The 8,952-nt window shown below is 39.3% G+C and overlaps 1 protein-coding gene across 5 annotated transcripts in view; it reads left to right on the top strand.

Annotated features, from left to right (window-relative positions):
• Positions 1 to 8,952, top strand: part of dlgap4a (discs, large (Drosophila) homolog-associated protein 4a) — a 72,878-nt gene that overhangs the window by 2,562 nt on the left and 61,364 nt on the right. The window lies entirely within an intron of this gene.

Here is an 8,952-nt window from a genome sequence, read left to right as displayed (position 1 = left end):
TCTAAATTGCCAGTTTTATACAATTTGTATTGATACTACCGTAATGCTGGAAAGTAGTTGAACATTTTATTAAAAATTGACGTACATTTTTAAAACAGAATGAAAAAGATGAACAAAAGATTATTCAAATATGTTTTCTCAACAATACAACAAATATAAAACCATTTCAAATAACAGTGAAACAACTTCCAGTCTTGAGGGTAATTCCAGGTACGCAAGACCCAAAATGAATAAATTGGCCCCTCAGGAATAATCAGCCGCCATAAAATGTAAACATGATCATTTTGAAGTTACGCTATGGTGCTATCATTTCTACTTGTGAATGTGCATGATCAAAAGATGGTTTGGCCTGGTGGCTCAGTGGTAGTTAGTAGCGGCTAAACTGTTAATGCTAGGTGTGTGGCAGTGCGGACTCTGATCGCATTTTCATGTTTTCCACATAATCACTTGTGTGGTAGTACTTCTTCAAATGATTAAACACCTTTGTTTTAGTGCCAGTTTATAGTACCTTTCACACTGGCACATTTGCACTTCGTTACTTTGGCGATACCGCCACACAAAATAAGGTGATGAACCTTTCTTGTCAAAAAACATCATCTTCAGAGGATAACTCCAAGTGATTCAAAATAAGAATTGCGAGGATTTGTTGCCCATGATTGTTTAAGTTCTTAAAAAATTGCCATCTCCAACTACTGTCTTGGTATGTTATATACTAGGATTGCACGATATTGGAAAAACATGTGATATGCGACATGGATGTTGACTATAGCGATATCAATATTATTGCGATATTTACCGATATTTTTGTACCTAAAGAAACAACACTTATCTAATGAAAAAGTACATTTTTTTCATGCTGCAGAATAAGCAAGCAATTAATTGTGATTCTCCCAGATAATGTTCAAATCTTGGGTGACGATGTACATTTAACGCAGAAATCAACCCAAACATATTTTTTTCAGGAGTATGTTCCCAGCAGGCCCACGAGTTGAAACACGGCATTCTGATTAATAGTGCGTTTGTGCAATATGAGTTAAGCAGAAAAATCCACCCATTTTTAGCCTTCTCAGGGGGCGGCCATTTTATCATTTCTGTCAACTGAAAATGACATCACAACTACACAGTGCTCAGGGAATGACCAATCATAGCTTGCCTGTTTTTCTAAAGCTGAGCCGTGATTGGTCGTTAATTGAGCCTTGGGTAGTTGTGATGTCATTTTCAACAAAATGGCCGCCCCCAGAGATGGCTAAAAACTAGTGGATTAACTCTTATTCCACAAACACAATATTTCTCAAAATGCCTTGTCTCAACTAGTGAGCCTGCATAGAACACATTCTTGAAAAAAATATGTTTGGGTTGGTTTCCATTTTAAGTTTGCATCCAACTGGTCCAATTCAGATAAAAGCATACAATCCCATAATAAAATTATTGCAAGTCTTCGAAATATGCATATTGCATAGGCCATTATCGCAATATTGATATTTTTTCGATATACAGTGCAGCCCTATTATATACTGTATATCGCTGCACTTCTGTCATTTTGTCTCCCGATTTCGACGACAGTGTTGTCAAATCTGAAAATCCAAAAACGCACTAGGTTTATAGTAGAATCTTCTTTTGTCATGTGTATGATTCTTAGTCAAGAACGAAGAAGCCAAAATAACCAGGAGAAGCCAAATGAGCATTTCAGTGCATACTGTACATACTGTACAGTACAACATCATCTATACCATTCAGCCTGTTCAGGGTCATATAGTGCTGCAACTTATCCCAGATGACCTTGGGTAAGACATATTTGTCATGGACAGGTTGTCATTCAAGCATAAGGAATGACAAGTAAAGAAGACTCATCAGTAAATCCGACATGATATCCATTGAAAGAAACTTGACGATGAGGAGAAAGAAAGGCACAAATGTACCAGGACGTTGTCATTTGCATCCTTTTCCCTATGAAAGGAGAGTATTGTTATTGATTATAAAAACATCTACATGCCCCGAGTGTGTCTCATTTGAGAGTGTTGCAATATTGTGTCTGACCTACTGTCTTAGAACATTAGAACATTTTAAGGCCTTCTCATACAGTATGTGACTGCCCCTGCTGGAGCACATTAATGGCATCAGGAGATGCAGAAGTGCAAGAATGTCACTAAAGTTAACTGTCTTATTTGCATGAAAGCAAACCTCTTATCTTGTCTTCTGTATTGGCTGTCTTCGGTGCGTGTAAAGCCCATTGACATACACAATACAGAGTCAATCTGTTGTATTGTATTGAATGTCTTGGGCTATACCCAATTAATTCAATGTGGTGCAATGGAATGCAAAACTCACTGAAGAGCTTTATAGCAGTGTGCAATCACATGCAAGAGCTACATTGCGATTTGCAGTTGAACATTTATTATAGCCCGGTTTACATGGAGCCATATATTCCAATTAGAAAGGATTCGAATGACCAATTGAAATTAAAATGCTCCATATAAACACCCTAATGTGTATGAAAAGGCCCAATCGGAATGAAATTTCATTCGGATTCACAGGGGTGGTATATTCCTTTTGCCAATCCGAACGAGCGTCATGTAAATAGTTCAATCGGAATGTCAACCCAAACATATTTTTTTCCAGAATTAGGGGTGTAACGGTACGCTAAATCACATTTCAGTTCGGTTCGGTTTCTTGGAAACTTCGGTTCGGTATATTTTCGGTACAAAAAAACATCTGTGTTGTGGTCGGATTTGTGTGTTGCTGAGTTGTGATGTTTCCAAGGTTCATGAATGCATCGTATGGCAAGCGAGTGGAGCAGCGGAGAAAGAAGAGCGCGAGCAGTTGTACTTGGAGTAATAAAAACGTGATAACTAAACTACATCTGATGGCGTGTTTCTGGAAGATGCTACAATATTGTAAATCTGGCTAGTTAAGCTTGACGTTTTGGGCTAAAAAGACTGCTTGCTTCCTCGCCTAAGAAACATTCACAGTTGGATGATGTCGTGCATGTTAGACGTCCTAGCTGCAACATAGTAACGATTTCATGTAGCAATTTCAGCATACAATTTATGGACTTATCCACGCACCTTTCCCCACCGGCGATGGGGAACAGGAAAGCCAGAATGTTCCCAAACAGGAGACCGCAGTGTACGCGGGGACCCTTTAAAGTACTCCTAACTTGTTTTTATCAAGATGCTGTTTTAAAAAAAATGTTAAAACAATAGCGAATACTGTGCCAAATAGATGAACTCCATCTTGAAAGATCACATGATGTTTACATCGATCTCCGCGTCACACGGCTGTAACACGGCTGATCTGATTAACAGGGTAGCACAAGTAAACGGACGATTGAAATAGATCACGTCACATGTAAACAGGTGACCAGAGAGCTTGATGAATGAAATCGTTCATCATTCATCAATCATTCAAACCCGTCTATATGACTGATGTGTTTGTTGCATGTGAGTCCTGACTTAGATATAAAATAGTTCAAATACATTAGCTGTATCATATCAAGCTGTTGTTCCTCCACATTTACCATAGCAACAAGGCCTCAGTGTAACTTGAGTTCAGCCTTGTGCGTAGACTTGTGTGTACACTTCCTCCCTACCACTGTTAGAAGTGTCTTACTGCTCCATCTGTTCAGCTATTGTCTCATCGTCACCCTCTCGAATTTTTAGTTGAGAGGTCTGAAGTGGAGAGGAAAATGGTGTGGTCTCATTTTTTAATTAAGGAAGGTGGCATTTCTTGTCATATGCATCGTTAATGGGCATATTATATAGCTTGTCAGTGTGGTTGTCGGGTAAATATTTTTTTTAATGACTTAATATTTCATATTTGAAACATAGCAGTATTTAAAGGGGAAGTCAAGAACATGTTCTATGAAGGTCCATTAGTTGAAACACAGCATTCTGATTAATATTGTGATTGTGGAATATGAGTTAAGCAGCAAAATCCACCCGTTTTTAGCCATCTCAGGGGGTGGCCATTTTGTCACTTCTGTCGACTGAAAATGACATCACAGTTGCTCAGGGCTCGGATAACAACCAATCATGGCTCACCTTTAGAAAACAGTGATTGGTCGATACCTGAGCTCTGAGCAACTGCGATTAGGGAAACCATGATTTCTCCTCTTTGCCAGAAAATCCTGAGAGAGAACGTTCGGCCATCTGTTCATGACCTTAAGCTGAAGCGTACTTGAGTTCTGCAGCAGGCCAAACGATCCAAAAGAGACAGGCAAGTCAACTTCTGAATTACTGAGAAAGCAAACTGACGATTTTGGAGTGATCAAAGTCAAAGTGGGACTTGAATCTGATTCAAATGCTGTGGCATGACCTGAAGTGCAAAAGCGATTGAAAATGTTCCAGTGTTGCTTAGCTAAAGAAATTCTCTATAGAAGAGTAGGTCAAAATATATATATATATATTTTTGCTGCTGACACCTTATGGTGTGCTTTTTCACACAGGCCCAGGTAGCTTTGAATTTTTTTTTTTCCTGAATAAATAAATTCACCATTTAAATACTACATTTTATGTTCACTTAGGGTATCTGTGTTTTGTATTTACATTAGTTTCATGATCTTAAACATTAAAGTGGGGAATCTATGCAAAAAAAAAAGTACGAATTTGAGAGGAAGGCAAATACTTTTCACAGCACTGTATACGTGTGTACCACTACCTGGAGGTTAACTAAAGTCTGCTGCCATCGCTGAGTCAATGACCTTCCTGCTTTCCTGCCAGCATTTCACCATACTCGACTAACTTCCTTAATTTGGGCTTGTATGATAACAATAATGGGCCAAGGACGAACCGAATCATACAAGGACACACTTATGTAATATTATGTAATGATTTGACTTTGAAAATAAGTGCTTCAAATCAAGTTGCTGACATGTAGAGAAAATGGTCTGTCATTGACAAAGTGACCCCTGATCACCTTATAGCGATCGATAATAGTAGTGCAAAAGCTAGGACATGATGTGTTAGCACTAGCGCTGGTGCTAAAGTTTCTGCTTTGTAAGTTAAACACTAAAATAATTTTAAAAATGTTTCATAAAAACCGACAAATGAAATGCACCTTGTTTATGACATCCCCCACTCTGCGTTTGTCATTTTAAGCCACTTCCTGGGCTGCCTCACTGTACGGATCCTCTGACACAAATTTGCATGTTAATCCAAATGCTCCTCATCAGGGACAAATACATCAGTGTGCAGCAATGGTGAATTTGTGTCCCTCAGTGATTAATTATGTCTCGTGTGTCCATTGAGAGGGAGATCCTGGTAACAGATGTTTATTCATTTCACTGTCTCTGTGGCACTCCAAATGATAATAGTTTCCTCGGTTAATAATGTGCTACAGAAAAACAGAAATACAAATTAAATGCAAATATGAAAACAGATTCATGGAAATGTAGCATATTTGCTCTGCTTGCACTTTACAAACAAATAGCCCTAAAATGAATTTATTATGACCAAGAGGCAAAACAGGCTTGAGGGGGAAGTTGCCTAACATGACGGAGGGACAATTGCTGTGTAAAAGAAGATGATACGCAAAGCTAAATCGTGGCAAGGATGATGCTAAAGCAATGCAGGGTGATCGTGGAAAGCTTGGGGATATTTTGTTTTGTGACTACAAAGACAATTTTTGTAGCCCTCGCTTGGATTTCTAGGGCAATACTTCTGTGGGTGGTTGCGTATAAAAAATGTTTTTGGACATGCAGGGATGGAGCTCACCGTGCTTTGCGCAGTAATAGCCACTGTCCGCTAATATGAGGTTGACTTGAATGACTTCCATGTAACAATAAGAAGCAAGAACTATCTTTATAGCCAGTGTTCGGATCTTTCCGGCAGGTCTAAATCACAGTTGGAAAGGAAAACAAAATTACTATTCACATGACACTGATAGTGTGAATACAGTGGTGAAACAACGTGGAGGAGATTTGGGGCATTGGAATTTGCATTTCAGTGAGTCCCTTTCTGAAGCAGATTTGTGATGGTCTCACAATACTAATGTAGTGTTCTGCTGCAGGAGTCATCATGCACAGACATGAGCCTTGATGGTCAGTCAGAGAGCAGATCTGAGCTTGCTGAAGATTAACACCGCGGGACATCGCCTTCTGCCACCGATTACATTCACTCAAACCAAGACTTGACCCCCGGTGCGCCTGTGTCACTGAGCCATATGGACACCACATTTCATGTCATCGGCCATGTTGCCATTCTGGGTGTCATCAACCTGACCTGTCGACATGGATGGCTCCACCACAGTTCATATACATGAGCGTGATATGAGACTGGAACAATAGTCGATAGAGACGATTAATGCAACCATGTCGATGTAGACGCTGACATTTGATCAACGCTGCCCTAAGCAATAATCAGGTCTGTTTGCATCATATTAAGGTCTGTTAGCTTGAAATTCATCAAAAGTGATTTTAAAACATTCGTGTTTTCTCCCTCATGATTCATTTGGTGATAAAATCAATCAAGTAGCTAGTAAAGGAAAATCAAATTGCCTAATATAGCCCAAAACTGAATTTTAAAGAGTGAAACACTGTCCATTGAAGGAGTAATAACATGTTTTAATGAAATATGGGACATATGGATTCTCACATCTAGGCTGCTGTGTTTCTCACACCTTTTAATTGGCGTTTTCATTTTTAATCCACCAAGATTTCACAGTCTCCATTTGCTGTTAGGTTTGCTTGTATCGAGTTGGTTGTACTGTGTCTTAAATTACTTTTGATATGCTGAGCATGCTAGTTATTCATGTTATGTTTATTGTATTAAAATAAAATATACACAATAGTAATAGCTAGCTAAATTTTAACGTTTATCTACTTCATGGCATTGATCTGATCACTTAATTTGAGGTATTTAAAAAAATCCACGTTACTCACTAACAGTAAAGGGTATTTTGGCTTTTGGGGAAAATGTTCGAGTGTTTTTGCACAAATTGCTGTTCTCTAACGAGGAGCCAAACAGCAAAATTCACAACAGGTGTTTGATCAATGAATAATACATACATTTTTCAAAGACATTCACTTCTATGCTTTTCTGTTACTCTCGCAGTCTCTGCTGCAACATGCTAAAAACACTATGTGACGTGTTTCCTTGCCCAGTGGCAGTCTAGCATGAGACGTGGTCTAAATCTGTGCAGGGGTGGGCTAGACCAAGTTTTGATATTTTCACAGACGCACGCAGCTTGGCACAGTTCAAAATAGGCATTTTGCGCCATTGTGGGCATGAACACAGCTGACTCTACTTGCTTTTTGCGTTTCCACTCATTCCCTTTTAAATCAGCATGCCAGGGGCGCACAGTTGTTGGCATGGATGAAGGAGAAATTGATAGTTTATAACTGTAAGAAAACCTCCACAGGGGGCTGTTGGCCAGGGCGTTTACAGATCACAACTGTGAAGTGGGCAATTCCAGACCGTCTTCCACTCCGATCATTTGCGTCCATATGTGACCCCAGTCGAAGCTTTAGCACAGGACAAATTAAGTTCACCTTTATAGATAATAGTGCATTTTAGGTTCATCCTGAAATTTCACCCAATAGCGAAAGATCCCAAACATTTTGCAAGCCACATTTTGGCATGTATGAACTGTTTTCAACCGAGAGCTAACATTCACACATGAAAGCCAAATTGACGCTTAACTCTCTCTTCAACTAACATCATTGTCCAGATTAATTGACTTTTACTCACAGGTATTGCAGATGCGAAAATCTGGCTGGAGGAATAAAGGCAGAAATAGGCCGACTGTAGCTCTTTGTCAACTGCAGCTGAGACTAAGCTTTTCACTTGGAGATAGGAAGGAGAAAAAAACACACACACACACACACACCAAGATTTGAGTTTGACTTAATCCTGCATGTGCAAATTGTCTTGCATAGATCTTGCATAATAACAGAATGCACTGTGTTAGTTTGAGATAACAGAAACAATTGCAGGGATATCTATTTCAATTAGTTCTGCACTGTGTGTCAAACTATTAACAATACATTCTCCTGGAACTAAGTGTCGTTCTTTCCGGTGTGAAGGAACCAATATTTAAAGTATTGGAAACATATTATAGTACACTGAAGCTGATCAGAAGTTGAAAATATCCGAAAGAAGGAAGCATTCAGTGTGTTTATCAGGAGAGGTTTATCTGCAGTTTAAGTGGTTGCTATGGTGTCGCTCACCCATAGTTTCTGCTGATTGAAACAAGGATTCGGCTGTGAGACACCTCTCAATCTGGGGTTTATCACCCCACGACACTAATGGCTAGCACCTTTGTGTGTTTTTTAATTTGTGAGAATGGGGAGATTCAGTTTGACCCAGTGATATATGATTGCAGGGTGTGGAATAACTATACTATAATTTACTGTAATAAATGGTATGAATAATTACGGATGAAAACAAAATCCTGTCAAAATCTCAGTATACAATACAGTATATATACAGTACTGTATATATACAGTATATATACAGATCTGGGCATTTTACTAAAATTTCCCGGTCTGTTTATTGTCTTCCGCCTGCAGCCAGGGTACCCTTCCGCCATCCGTTTATCCGCCTTTATGTCCGGCCGAAATAAACAGTAATTGCTTACAGAACGGTCCACCTATCATTTTAAACGGGATTCCGTTTGAGCTTCCGTCTACAAACTTCAACTAACTTTCAAATGAAAATTAACATTCGGTAACTATTGGATACATGTCGATGCGATTACCTCGGTCTTCAATGCGGACTTAGCCAACTTCATCCACCTCATAATACCACCGGAATAACGCCACGATTATAGAAACCATCAAAACTGGTGTGTCAGAAAAGTTCGAAGACTGGTGTCTTCCCCTCGGAAGTATAGTTAGATGCTCAGGGCGTTGTCATGGGAAAGCAACCACGAGTGAACTCTCACCTCTTCTCATGCACTGAACGAAGCCTATGCTGCTGGTTCCTTTTGTAGATGTGGAGTGTGTTTTCTCAGGCC

Source organism: Filicampus tigris, chromosome 1 (assembly GCF_054856515.1).
Source record: "Filicampus tigris isolate MCC_2025a chromosome 1, RoL_Ftig_1.0, whole genome shotgun sequence".
NCBI classification, from domain to species: Eukaryota; Metazoa; Chordata; class Actinopteri; order Syngnathiformes; family Syngnathidae; genus Filicampus; species Filicampus tigris.
This window is presented reverse-complemented; position numbering and strand designations above follow the sequence as displayed.